At 35.3% G+C, this 13,630-nt stretch overlaps 1 non-coding gene across 1 annotated transcript; it reads left to right on the top strand.

The window, feature by feature from the left end:
- Nucleotides 1–12,959: 12,959 nt before the first annotated feature.
- Nucleotides 12,960–13,066, top strand: LOC140497971 (U6 spliceosomal RNA). Its single transcript, XR_011964966.1, has one exon. It is a non-coding gene; the product is annotated as a U6 spliceosomal RNA (small nuclear RNA).
- Nucleotides 13,067–13,630: the final 564 nt, after the last annotated feature.

Genomic DNA, 13,630 nt, shown 5'->3' with positions numbered 1-13,630 from the left:
TAGATAAATATCTTGGTACTAGCATCATGAAAGTTGGCATATGCACATCAAGGAATCCAAAACCTACTTCCAGATGTACAGATAAGTACATATCACCAGTAATGGCTCTTCTTATTTGTCCTGTCCCCCATCTGATCTGTATCATTTAGTACTACCTATTCTTTCTGTAAAAACATCATAATAATAATTGTAAAAATCATAGCACGTTTTGCAATTATATATGTACATATATTTATTGTTGTGTTTGTCTTTCGTTCTCAAAGAGGACCATGACATCAGGATGATGACATGACTTGCAGTTGACTTTGATTTGAGTGAGGGAAGGCTGTGCAAGGTCACCAACCTCACTTTCTTTTCCTGAGCCATATGGGTCTGATATTTATCAGGAAGACTGGAGATGGCCCAGGATGCAATGGGAGACCCTGGCCCTTTCAGGCTAAGGTCTTATCACATTCTCACTGTAAGAATTCAATGAATAGGCTTCCTTAAGTAGTTACTCACATACATACATATACATGCATATACATGTATGTATGTATGTATGTATGTATACACACATATATGTGTATATATATACACACATATATATTTGTATGTATATGATCCATAGGATCCATAGCAATTCCCCTGCTGTAGTTCTGCCATTGGTATAACCAACTCAGACTTTACTGATAGAAAAGGTTACGTTGTCCATGAAGTGCATTATGGAAGAGGCAGGCTAGCTAGTAGATTAAGAGTTTCCTTCCAGGTCAGTAAGATCTGGGTTATCACCCTGGGCAAGTCACTTAACCATACCTTCCTCTGGGAAATTCTCTAAAATGACAGTTTGTGATTAACATGTTTGTCTGCATTAGTAGAGGGATTTTCCTCATCTAGTTATTCTTGATTCATATGAAATCATAGTTCTAATTCCTTTAAATATTCCATATGTATTGTGAACTGTCTTTTGTGTTCAGTCATTTTCAGTCATGTCTAACTCTTCATGACCCCATTTGAGGTTTTCTTGACAGAGATACTGGAATGGCTTTCCATTTCCTTCTTCAGCTCATTTTACAGGTGAGGAACTAAGACAGAGTTAAGTGGCATGCTCAGGGTCTAGTCTAGTGTATGCTAGTAAGTGTCTGAGGCCAGGCTTGAAACTCAGGTACTCCTGATGCCATGCCTGGTGCTCTATTCCCTGGGCCACCTAGCTGCCTTGGTGAACTGGCTAACCTAGACATATAAAGTAATATCTTGGCAATGTCTCATTATATACATGAAGATTGTCCATGTTGTAGATTATTTGCACATCTCCAGAGCCATTCTTCATCTATCATGAGGGTCATCAAAAACCCACTGCAGACAATGAAAAGGGAAATTTAGCATAATAGATGGCGCCACTATTATTTCCTGCTTGGGAACTATAGCTCAATACCTCATCATATAACTTTTGTACCATTGGGACCACAGAACCCACCAGAAGATAAGATAATTGTTTCAATTAGAGAACCTATGGTGAATATTCCTATATCTCTTAGGAACTTAATTATGTCCTATTTTGAATGGTGGTCACTTCTGAATGTGTCAAGTTTTTCCTTTTAGATTTGAAGTTTTTGGGTGACAGAGAGTCTGTCTTATTTATCTTTTTATCCCTCACCATTCCCATCACAGAGCACTGCTTTTGACAGATATCCAGTAAACATTGGTTGAAATTATTGATGTGCTGGACAAAATATTTCCTGCTTCATTGGGCCAAAGGCAGATTTCCTTACCATTGCTTAGAGAATTAGTCCCAGTATTGTCACTAATTTGAATTAGTTCTATTTCTTTAAGTTTGCAGGATTTTTCTTAAAAATGAAAAGGAAAATTGATGTTCTACCTTCTGCTTTAATTCCCACAATTAGTGCCAAATGCATATCCACACCAGTGATTCTGTGTTAAATCAGCATCCTTCTAATCAAGGAAAATGATTTTTTAAACCCTATGAGCAAAACATACATACCCAAATAAGACTGAAGCATGTATCCTTACAGCCAAAGACAGAGAGATAGAGAAAATGAAGGTGCTTGGATTCTCCAAATCTCAGTCCAACCCAATGCATTTCAAGGTGTAGGTATGTACAAATGTAGTAGGGAACAGGGGCTGAAGGTTGTGGGAGGGTAAAGCTAAGCAGCTTACCACAGATCTTTTCTCAGCTTTTTCATTTTTGTACTGGAAAGGTTTCATCACTGATATGCATTGCGCATTTTTTTATGTGCTTTCCAAATACTCTCAAACAGTGGTTGCTGGGGAAAGTGACTCACTTTGGGATTTACATTTGGGAATTTCTGAACATTGTAGCTGGTTGATAGATAAAGGAAGGAAAAAGAGATGGTGGGAGATAGTCTGACTCAGCCTTGACTTAACCTTGAACTTTAAAAGGCACAAAAGTGTTATTTTGTGTTCATTGCCTAAATTTCTAATATAACTCTCCAGAGCCATTCTCTAGTCTCCAAAGAATGTTATGGGGTCATTGAACAAGTTAACATTCACCAAAGCCTTCATTTCACTGCATCATATACTGGGGTGTCATCCATCTAGGAAGATGAATCAGCAAGTAATTGCCTGGAGCTAAAATATGCTCTAATATTTCTAGATGCATCCTGGTACATTTTCTAATTATTAATTTTTCAACACAGACACATCCCTTCAGTATTTTGCAGTACATGGATGTCACAGGAGGGGCCTGCTATCTCAGGTTCTCAGATCTGCATTCATAAAAGGAAAGGCAACTTTTGAGGGGTTAACAATCACTTTAATCAAATGCATGTATCATTCCTTTAACCAAGCACATATATCATTCACCTAATTCAGGGGAGTCAGCACCCTGAACTTCAAAGAAAATATGGAGAAACCAAAAGATCAATAGACATGGGTTCCTCTGCCTGAATTCAACAGACAGTTGAACCCCAACTCTCTGACCATAGTCATGAGAGAGGGAAGCATTGATATCTGGATTTTCAAAGCCAGGAGCTCCTTCAATGGCTTCCCAGAGTCCTCATCTGGCCAGACAAATACTTCCAGTCAGTAAGCCCTAAAGTAATCAAAGATCAGCAGACATGGCTTTCTCTGTCTGAATTCCACAGACAGTCCAACTGTCTGGCCATAGTTACCAGAAAGGTAACAGACATCTGGGTTTTCAAAGCCAGGGGGCTCCTTAAAAGAGCCTCCCAGAGTCCTCAACTGGCACTCAAACCTTCTTACAAAAACTAAGCCCCAAAATAAAACCTCACCCTCAGAGTATTTATACATTTTTTTAGAGCCAGAGGGCATAACCCTCAGACCCAGTTCCTCAAAAAACAAAAGGTATGTGGGACCCTCCCATGAAACAACCACCTTAATCAAGATTCCCATAATGGGCACACCCATCAATGGGTGGGAAAGGTCTTTTTAATCACATTATTCAATCAGAGGCACTTTTAGTAAAACAAAAAGAGCAAAAGATCCTAATTTGATTGCCATCACACTCCACCCTTCCAGGATCCTTGTACAATCTAAATGGCCATGGATCCTGGAACAAACAGAATCATTATACATCTTGATTATAGTAAAACAAAAGTAACAAAAGATCCTACTTTGCTTGACCTTACAATGGACTGCACTTTGGACTGGCAATGTTTCCAAGATACATTTCATTTTCAAAAATAAAAATAAAGCAGTATGTTTGCCACTACTAGTGTCTGTGTAGATTTGATTGATTTTAATAGTACAAGAAAAGAGTAAAAAACTATAAAAAGCACTCAGAAGGTGGGTAGAAATTTCAATAAAGCAATGGAATGAATACTAATAGCTATTCAAAAGGAAAGAGTCCATAGTTTGATTTTGTGAAGGGTAATCTTTTTCTCTGTCTCATTTACAAATGTCATTTCTGGTGCTCAAGACTTACATTGAAAGATTTTTTCATGGGGAAAAGAGTAAGAAAAATGAGTTTTCATCCATGGATTGTTTTTCCCTCCTAAATTTAAACTATTATTTCCAGGTTTTTCCTATATTTTCCTGGCTAGAATGGATTATTTGATTTCAAATTGGGAGACAGGAAATATTTTAAGTTTTAGTACTCTTCATGGTTGTCTCCTTGGAACCACTCTTTGTTTTCTTTTAGTTTTTAGTAAACAAGAAGTTTCCTTACATCAATAGTGTTACATTAGCATCCTATTAATTTCCTCTAACCTTCAGAAATTAGGAAAAGGTAGCAATTATGCTCTTAACAATTCACTTTAGAATTAACTAATTAATCATTCATTCATTGCCCATAGCACTAATAAGTCATTAGCCTTATAGTGGCCCATTATAAGGTGCAATATGTAGAAGAGTTCATTTAGATAATCCTTTCAGAGTGCTGATGAGGTTATTTATAGAGGATACAAGCTTGAGATGATCAATTATAGGTTAAATCAGTGAAGTGTGTTGTTGTTTTTTTCCCCTTTAGAAATATAAGACCAAATAATGGATATACCATTTGGGTAGTTGTGGTTTTCAAGGAAAAATGAATATAGGGTGAAATAGTTATACAATGAAATCAATAAATTGAACAAACCAATTAGTGAATTTGAGCCAACTCATATAATTCCCATACCCCAAAGCAAGTTTTGCTAATTTGAATAGTAGTCTTAACTTTTTGATTCTTTCTATATATAAATCTATATATGTATATAGATTTAGGTTGTCAGTCAATAGGCATTTATTAAATGATTTCTGTGTACCAAGCATTATGCTAAGAACTGGGGAAATGAAAAAAATGTTTGTGTAGGGGGGAGGGATCCTGCCCTCAAAAAACTCACATTCTAATAGTGGAAACAACATGAAAATACTAAATATTACATTATCATTTATTATACTAATACCAAATATTATATTGCTTATTATAGTATAGAGAGTAAAGGGAAGGTAATCTCAGAGAGGAAGACAGTAGGAACTGAAAGGATTAGAAGAGGCCTTTTGCAGAAGTTCTGATTTGAGTCTTGAAGAAAATCAGGAAACTGAGAAGAGCATTCCTGGCTCAGGGGACAGCCAGTACAAAGGCTTGTGATGGAAGTGGCCACTTCATTTTGTCAAATAGACCTAATGACTTCTTTCACTCCATTGTCTCTGTTGAGTGGAGCAATAATTTTGAAATGAATAGACAAACCTAAGGAAATGACTGTAACTAATAATAAAAGAAGCTTTTGCTGTTTCTTTTAAATAGGAACACATTATATTATTCTAATGGCTCATCCTTGCCTTCATGATACACTATTCACACATAAGAAAGAATCATTCAAAAAGACTTTACAAAGGATTGTTTAAATTTCATTTAAGCAAATTAAAGAATCAAATGTATGAGCTATCGATTAATCAACTCTTTAAGGAGACCTTAGAAAGCCAACGTACCATGATGGAAGCTACATAGGCTTACAATAAAGAGGAATTCCCTTCCTTCCTAAGTATCTGCCCTACACGTAAATCCATCATAGCTGAAAGACAGTGTTTCATTTTTGTATTTTCATCCCCAGCACCAGGGACAGTGTGTATCACATAGAAACTTAATAAATACTTGTTGAATTAAATGAAATATGTTTTCCCTTTTATGGGTAGCCCACAAGAAATCAGCAAAGATTACAAACTTTATTGATTATAGTTACACCCATTTATTTCCTTTCCCCTTGCAGGAATTTTTTTCTACATAATAGAAAGTATTGAAGTATTGAAGCACCAAATGAAACTCTAGGCAACTGCCCATTCAAGAAAGACTAGACATTTTTCTTTTCTCAGATGATCCCTTTTCCATCTTCCCTTTGAATAAGTTTGCCCTGTTCCTCATAGGGATCTTTATGGCATATATTCATGGGAAAATGGACTTCTGCTAGAGAATCTACTTCCTGAAATCTCTTTTCTGCATTGGACCCAGGTGCAAATGGGGAACTTAATGCTAGCCTGTCCCCTGAAGAGAATTCAGCTTTGCTATGCTGAGGCATACCTGTATCTATGATTGTAGAGAGTTGCCCTGGAGTTAAAAAGGAATGTGTCACATAGCCTATTTTTAGTAACAGACCAATATTATAATTATAAAATCCATTAAATATCCTACAAATGAAAACTACAGGGCATTTCAGGAAATGTTTTGAAAACAGTTTGATGTAAAACATGCCACAATTATAGTAAAATGGACTAACATTTAATGTGTTGGCACTAACAATTTAAACTCCTTACTAATGAATATTGTAACGTGAATTTATTTGAAGTAACAGGTCAAAATTTCTCTCTGCCCTTGGAAACTCACATGTGTCTTCTACTGAGTCAGTAGTACCAGAGTTTAAAGGGTTAGTCTGTTAATTTATTTAATGTTGTATGAGAATTTATGTATTATTAATACAATCTTCATATTTAATGTAGGATATGTGATTACTTTCCTAGAAAAACAACTCAGTGTCTAAATGGTGGAAACTGAATATGGCTTTCTGCTTGGGGAAAAATAGCATAATAGACTGTCAATCAATGGAAAGGACACCAAATTTGGAATCATAAGTTTTGGGTTTAAATTTTGACTCTACTACTTTTAATCTGTGTGACCTTGGGCAAGTCACTTCTCAAATGGAAGAAATTTTCTCAAAGATATTTTCTATATGGATGTAATCACTGCAAATCTAGACCAAAAAAAAAAAAAAAGACTAAATCTGTGCTCTGTGAAGTTTTTGCCCTACTTTTTTTATTTTGTTTATTTTTAATTCATGAAATAAAGCAAGTATTTCCATAACATAGTATAATAAAAAAGATAGGTGCATGTGAAACTGCATATCTATTATGTACAATTATTTTAAATATATAATAAAGTTATCATATAAACTTCTTTTTCCTTTCTCCACCCTAGAAACAGTTACCATTAGACAAAATATGTATGTATATACATACATTTATATGTGCAAAATCTTTCTATACATACTTTTATCCATCACTTCTTTCTCTTATTCATAATCTTTGTTTTATTTAGCTTTTAATTTCAGATCTAAAGATGCAAGAACATTTCTGCATGCGGGCAAATAACTAAAAGGAGTTTCTGTAGGTGAGATCATGACTAGTTTCCATTTTATTTCAACTCTACAGGTTTCACTTTCCTTAGCTGTAAAATGGAAGAGGAAGAAGGGGACATACTGCAAAAGTCCACTCTTTTAATTCTATAACCCTATGACTCTGTGATCTTTGAGGTTACTTTCAGGTGTCACTTTCAAGTATATTTCAGCCACTCATTGGCTTTATCGAGACAGTGATGTGGAGGTATCTTTTGTTACCTTTTTTTTCTCATTGCTTCCTACAGGGAATTGCATAAAGGCTACCTTGTTTGCTCTTTCAAAGTTCCTCAAGGGTTTCCCTAGTTTCTTAAACTTGACATTCATGAATCTCCACCTTCTGGACCAATGCTACCCTTTTAATTTTATCTCTTACTACTACCTTCCATGTGTACTATGCCCCTACCAAATAACTGAACAGCATCACCCATATCTATCCCATATAGACCTAACACTGTGCTTTGGCTCCATCTTACCTGTTGATCTGAAGTCTCAGTTCAAATGTTCCCTCTTCCACATGTATTTTGATCTCCCTCACCACCCATCACCCTTCTGCAACTAATGCACACATGCAAGGCAGTGATGATCCTTTATCCTTTCTTACTTTACACAGTACTTTGTTTGCACTTCCCTGTACACTTACAAATGTCATTTGTATTATTGTTAACCATACATTTTACACCACTTCTAGATTATTCATCCGTGAGGATTCATGGATTTAAATAAGATCAGAGTTCACTTAATATTTACATGATAGGTATGTATAGAGGCATAGCATAGAGGATAATGAGTTGACCTTGAATCCACAAACACCTGGATACAGGACCTGCCATTGACACATACGTGTCTGTAGGACCCTAGGCAAATCATTCAGTCTCTCACTATTCTAGGTAATTTCTTAAGAATATAAATTGTAGAGAAGAAGCTGCCTGGAATGGGTAGAAGAAGTTTCCTTACCTGGGAATCTCATTTAGCAATGAAATCACAGGTCCAGTTCCAGTTTCTCATTTAATCTTTATATCATCATCACCACCATACTCCCCAAAGCTCAACGCAGTGTGCTGTAGATATAGGTGCTAAATAAAATTGTTTTGGAGTAAGTGAGGGGATGGTATGCTAGCCAAAGAGGGGGAGAAAAACCAAAACTTTTCTCATTACAGTGTCAAAAACACTCTCTTTCTGATGATACCTTTTTCTGCTCCCTCACTTTTTTACTATTTCTCTCAGTAGTCACTGTCAAACACACCCATGTCATTATCTAAGGCATTGGTGCTAAGCAGCAAATAAAGGTGTGGGATGCAGCCAGGTTTGAGGAAACAGATGCAAACTCAAATGTAGCAGAAAGATCAACCAGGTGGTCTATAAGGTTTGAACTTTGAATCATTAAATGCAAATTTAGAATTCATGAGCCTGAAGGGACCCTTATATTTGCTTCAGAAAGAAAAAGTATGTGTGTGTGGATACACATACATATATACACGCATATACATAAAATCATATATGTATATATATGTATATACAGCTCTCCCTTCCACATAGCAAGTTTTCCCATCATAGTTTTGATATATTTTGGCTTGGCAAAAGAAATTAAATGGGAATTTTTTGTGAGTTTTGCAGAAGCTGCAGATGATATGCAAAGGCCAGCAGAGGATACACACACACACACACACACACACACACACACACACACACGTATATGTATGTGTGTGTGTGTATATATATATATATATATATATATATATTGAGAGAGAGAGAAAGTATTGTCCTCACAATGTGGAAGAGATAACTGTGTGCTGTGTGTGGAGGTGGGGGGGAGGTATGGATCAAAAAAAAAGTCCAACTTCAATGGGAAATTGAAATGAGAAACCATATGAGTAAAAGAATGCAGCAAAACAAATATCTCTGCGTCATCTCTTCAAAAAGCCACTGTCTCTGCTGTCTCCTCAAAGACACATTCACAACCTCCCTAAATTAAACCTGTTTTAGGTCACTCCCATAAAGTTCATTATCTGATATATTATAATAAACCTAAGGCAAGGACTACAATGGAATAAGCTAAGAATTGTTATAGTATAGTACATATTAAATATGCTTTTGTGATTGATTACTGCATTGCCCTATTTAATGCATGGAATCACAATTTAGAAAGCTTTAGGCTGTGCACTTAACAATTATGGTACCTATAATTTATTAAATAGCTGATTACATATGGGATTTGTCATCATTTCTATTTTTTTAAATGAGCATTATCAAGTCTTAGATTAGAAAGCAAATACCTCGTTACAGTATATTGTTTCCATAGGGAAGCCAAACTCATATTGCTTTTGTTTGCTCTGTGTAGATTTTCTTTTTAAAGGTTCATCAATGCCATTTGTTTTTACTCCATAACCAATTCCTGATATGCTGCACACCCTCCAACCCCCTCCTTCGTTTATACCATAGGATCTTTCCATGGAACAAAGACAATTCAAGCAACACTTACCGATATTCAGTATGCAACATTTGGCATCCACAGTTTAACCCTTTGCTACCACAAAAAAAGAAAGTCTACACACATTCTCTAGAAGTATAAACTCACTGACTATTTCTAAACTACTTTATATCATTAACCCATCTGATTCAATTAACAAAGAACAAAGTTTCATGCACAGAATTACATTAATTGCCTCTGGTCTTCAGATTCACAACAAATAGGAAACTTTGATTAGGAAAAAACTTTTATTACTGCTTTGTAGATAACTGATTGGTGTGTAAAAATGAAAAGTACAGTGAAGAATTGAGGTACTATCGAGGGTGTGTCTGTGCAAACATCACTTTTACCCAATTACCTCGATATTTCAGGTGAAATGGACACGTTAAAAAAAGATGCACTTGGTTTTGCATAGACATATCTACTGATTAAGAAAGAATAAAGCAAAAAAAAAAAAATATTTTTAAAAGGAGTTGTTTTGTAAAGTCCTGCTCTGTCTCCAACCTGCTTAGTTACCTTATATTTGTTTAAAATAGTGTTTCTGAAGGACTTGTGTGATCAAAGTTAATGTAATATTTATGCAATCAAAGTTGATGTTAAGACACCTAATGATTTTATCAGGTAAGCTATGAATATAAATTGCAAATTGTCATAATTATTAAAGATCATAATATTTGCATGGAGAAAAATAATTTTTAAACATAATAGTTCTCATTAGTTGCAGAAGCATATAGCAAGTATTTATATATATGTATATATACATATAAAGAATGAGTCTACTTTATTAAAATCATCTTGTAGTATCCACCTTCACTGTTTAAGTCATATAGGCTAAAGAAGTGATTGATACCTTGTAAAAATACATCTCACAGGTGTATTACTTGATATTTATATTAGACAAGAATTAATAACAGACTTGCTAACTGAAAATTATTGCTAACATTCTTAACAAGGAAGTTTCAGTAAACTTAGCAACTTCTGGGTAAAAGTTCGTGTAGAAAAACATGATTTTCTTCTAGCCATGACATTCAACATATCCCATCTTCCACCTCCATGCATTGCATAGGGTATATATGGAACGCACCCCGCCCCCACTACCTCTTAGAAGCCCTAGTTTTCTTTCCAAATGTAACTGAGGTGTCATGTAGTATAAGAAGTCTTTCCTGATTTACATACACACGCACGCGCGCACGCGCACACACACACACACACACACACACACACACACACACACACACACACACACACACACACACACACCCCTATCATTACAGTTGCAAGCGCATAGCATATATATTTATCTCTGCATTTTTTGTACTCTCCTCCTTCCTACGGATCAGAACAAAAGATCAGTGAGGATAGACCCCATTTGTCTTTTTTGCCTTGAGGTAGTCAATAAATCTTTATTGAATTGAATGTTTGCTTTACAATGATACAAAAATATTGCTAATGATCCCTAAACACAGTCTCCCTGAACTGATGGTAAGCAAGGAAGAAGAGAATAAGCATTTCTATAGCACCTACTATGTGCCAGGTGTTTTTAAACAAGCACATATTATGTCATTCGATCCTCACAATAACCTTGCAATCACAGTTAAAGAGATTTGCCCAGGGTCACATAGCTGTTAAGTGTCTGAGGCCAGATGTGAACTGAGGTCTTCCTGACTCCAAGTCCAGCGCTCTATCATTATTCCACCCAGCTTCCTGACTGTATGACAAAGAAAGCTCAATGGCAAAGTGAATGCAGTGTTGGACCTGGGAGCAGGAATGCCTAAGTCCAGACACTTACCCTGGGTAAGGCACTTCATGTCTGTCTGCCTTAGTATCTTCAATGGTAAAAGCAGAATAATTTTAGCACCTACCTCAAGGGTCATTATGAGGATCAAATGAGGTTAATATTTATAACATGCTTTGCGAACTTTAAAGCGTTACATAAATTTTTATTATCATTCTCATTATTACCATTCCTTGCTCTTTTCCTTATATGAGTTAATTAACTCTTGTTTCAGAAATAAAATTTCCTACATGGAAACCAAAATACTTAATATCAGATACGAAGATACATGATTTAAAAAAAAATACTGATAACTAAATATAACACTGATAACTAAAACCAATTTAGATCTAAAAATCAAAAAAAAAAAAAACCTTAAACATAAGCATGTCACTTTTAGGTTTTACAGAGATGTCATCTCCATACATCATTCCCATCATAGTCAAACATCGGGCATACAAACTTAAATAATCATTTCTGGAGTGGTAACCCAAGTGTTTCGTTTCCATCTAGCAGTATCATGGCTCAACAATATCTCTATTTTGCAAAATCAGTGGAGTAATAACTAAATCTGCTTAAAACATTTCTTTCTTAGCTTGTCTGATTTATTAAAGATTTATGATTTAAGTTTTCTTGATAGTATTTTATTAATGCTATCAAATGGACTTTCAGAAAAGGTTTGATCTAAGCACTATTCAGAAATCCAAGTTAAACTGCTCCAGTTGGGCCCTGTCTCCTCTAATTCAGAGCATGGTAAAGTAGAAATCCAGAAGACTGACTTCTCCAGACTTATGGTGTGACCCAGCACATATCACTTAATCTCTTTATGACTTAGCTGAGGGAATTGCCATGTTCACTCACAGATCTGGATAGTGAAAGATCAATGAGATAATCTATGTAAAGTGGTCTTTGGAAGGAAGCTGAGAAATAAATACAATTTGTTCTTTTATTATTGCTTCTGTGGTTGCTTTCAAAAAGGAACCACTCCACTGTATTGTGTTCTGATTGTCATATAGAAGGCTGTTTTGCAAACTGGGCTACAAAGCTCAGAAATGTGTTGTTATTCAGTGCTGAACCAAGATAAGATGACTTAGGGGAGATAGGATAACACTTTTCTAATATTTGAAAAGCTGTGATATGGAAAGGGGATTAGAACTTTTTATATTTGTTTTTCTGTGTGCTTCCAGAGCAGAGGCCAATGGCTGAAAGTTATATAAGTCCTACAGAATTGTCTTGGATCATTGTTGAGAGTATGATTGTGATAGAATACTATTGTGTCTTAAGAAATGATGAGCAGGATTCTTTCAGGAAAACAAGGAAAGACTTATATGAACCGATGCAAAATGAAATGAGTAGAACCAGGAGAACATTGTTCCCAGTAACAGCAATATTGTATGATGATCTACTGTGAAAAACTTAACTATTTGCAGGAATACAATAATCTAAGACAATTCTGTAGGAAGAAAAGTGCTATCCATATCTAAAGGAAGAACTGGTAGAGCCTGAATGCAGATGATACTTTTTCTTTATTTTTCTAGTTTCTTTTTTTTTGGTCTGTGTTTTCTTTCACAAAATGACTTACATGGAAATTTCTACATATCTACATATCTTACATATCTACATACATATAACCTATGTCAAATTGATTGTATTAGTGCTTGCTTCAGCAGCACATATACTAAAATTGGAACTATACGGAGAAGATTAGCGTGGCCCCTATACAAGGATGACATGGAAATTCATGAAGCATTCCATATTTTTCTATAAGCAAATTAGGAAAGCAAGAAATAGTTTACCTGTCACATTTATTCAGAATGGAAGAATTTGTGACCAAACAGACAGAGAATATTATGAAGCACAAAATGAATAATTCTGATTACATCAAATTGAAAAGTTTTTACACAAAGCCAATGCAACCAAGATTAAAAAGGAAAGCAGAAAGCTGGGAAACAATTTTTATAACCAATGTCTGATAAAGGCCTCATTTTTAAAATATATAGAGAACTAAGTCAAACTTATAAGAATTTCCCAATTGATAAAGAGTCAAAGGATATGAACAGGCATTTTTCAGATGAAGAAATTAAAGGTATCAATGGCCATATGAAAAAATGCTCTAAATAAATATCAATTAAAGAAATGCAAATCAAAACAACTCTGAGGTACCACATCACACCTATCAAACTGGCTAACATGACAAAACAGGAAGATGATAAATGTTGCAGAAGATATGGGAAAATTAGAACACTAATGCATTGTAGGTGGAATTGTGGGCTGATCCAACCATTCTGGAGGGTAATTGGGAAGTATGTCCAAAGGGCTATAAAA

The sequence above is a fragment of the Notamacropus eugenii genome, chromosome 3 (genome assembly GCF_028372415.1).
Source record: "Notamacropus eugenii isolate mMacEug1 chromosome 3, mMacEug1.pri_v2, whole genome shotgun sequence".
In the NCBI taxonomy this organism is placed as follows: Eukaryota; Metazoa; Chordata; class Mammalia; order Diprotodontia; family Macropodidae; genus Notamacropus; species Notamacropus eugenii.
Note: the sequence above shows the minus strand (reverse complement) of the source record. Positions and strands in the feature narration are given on the sequence as shown.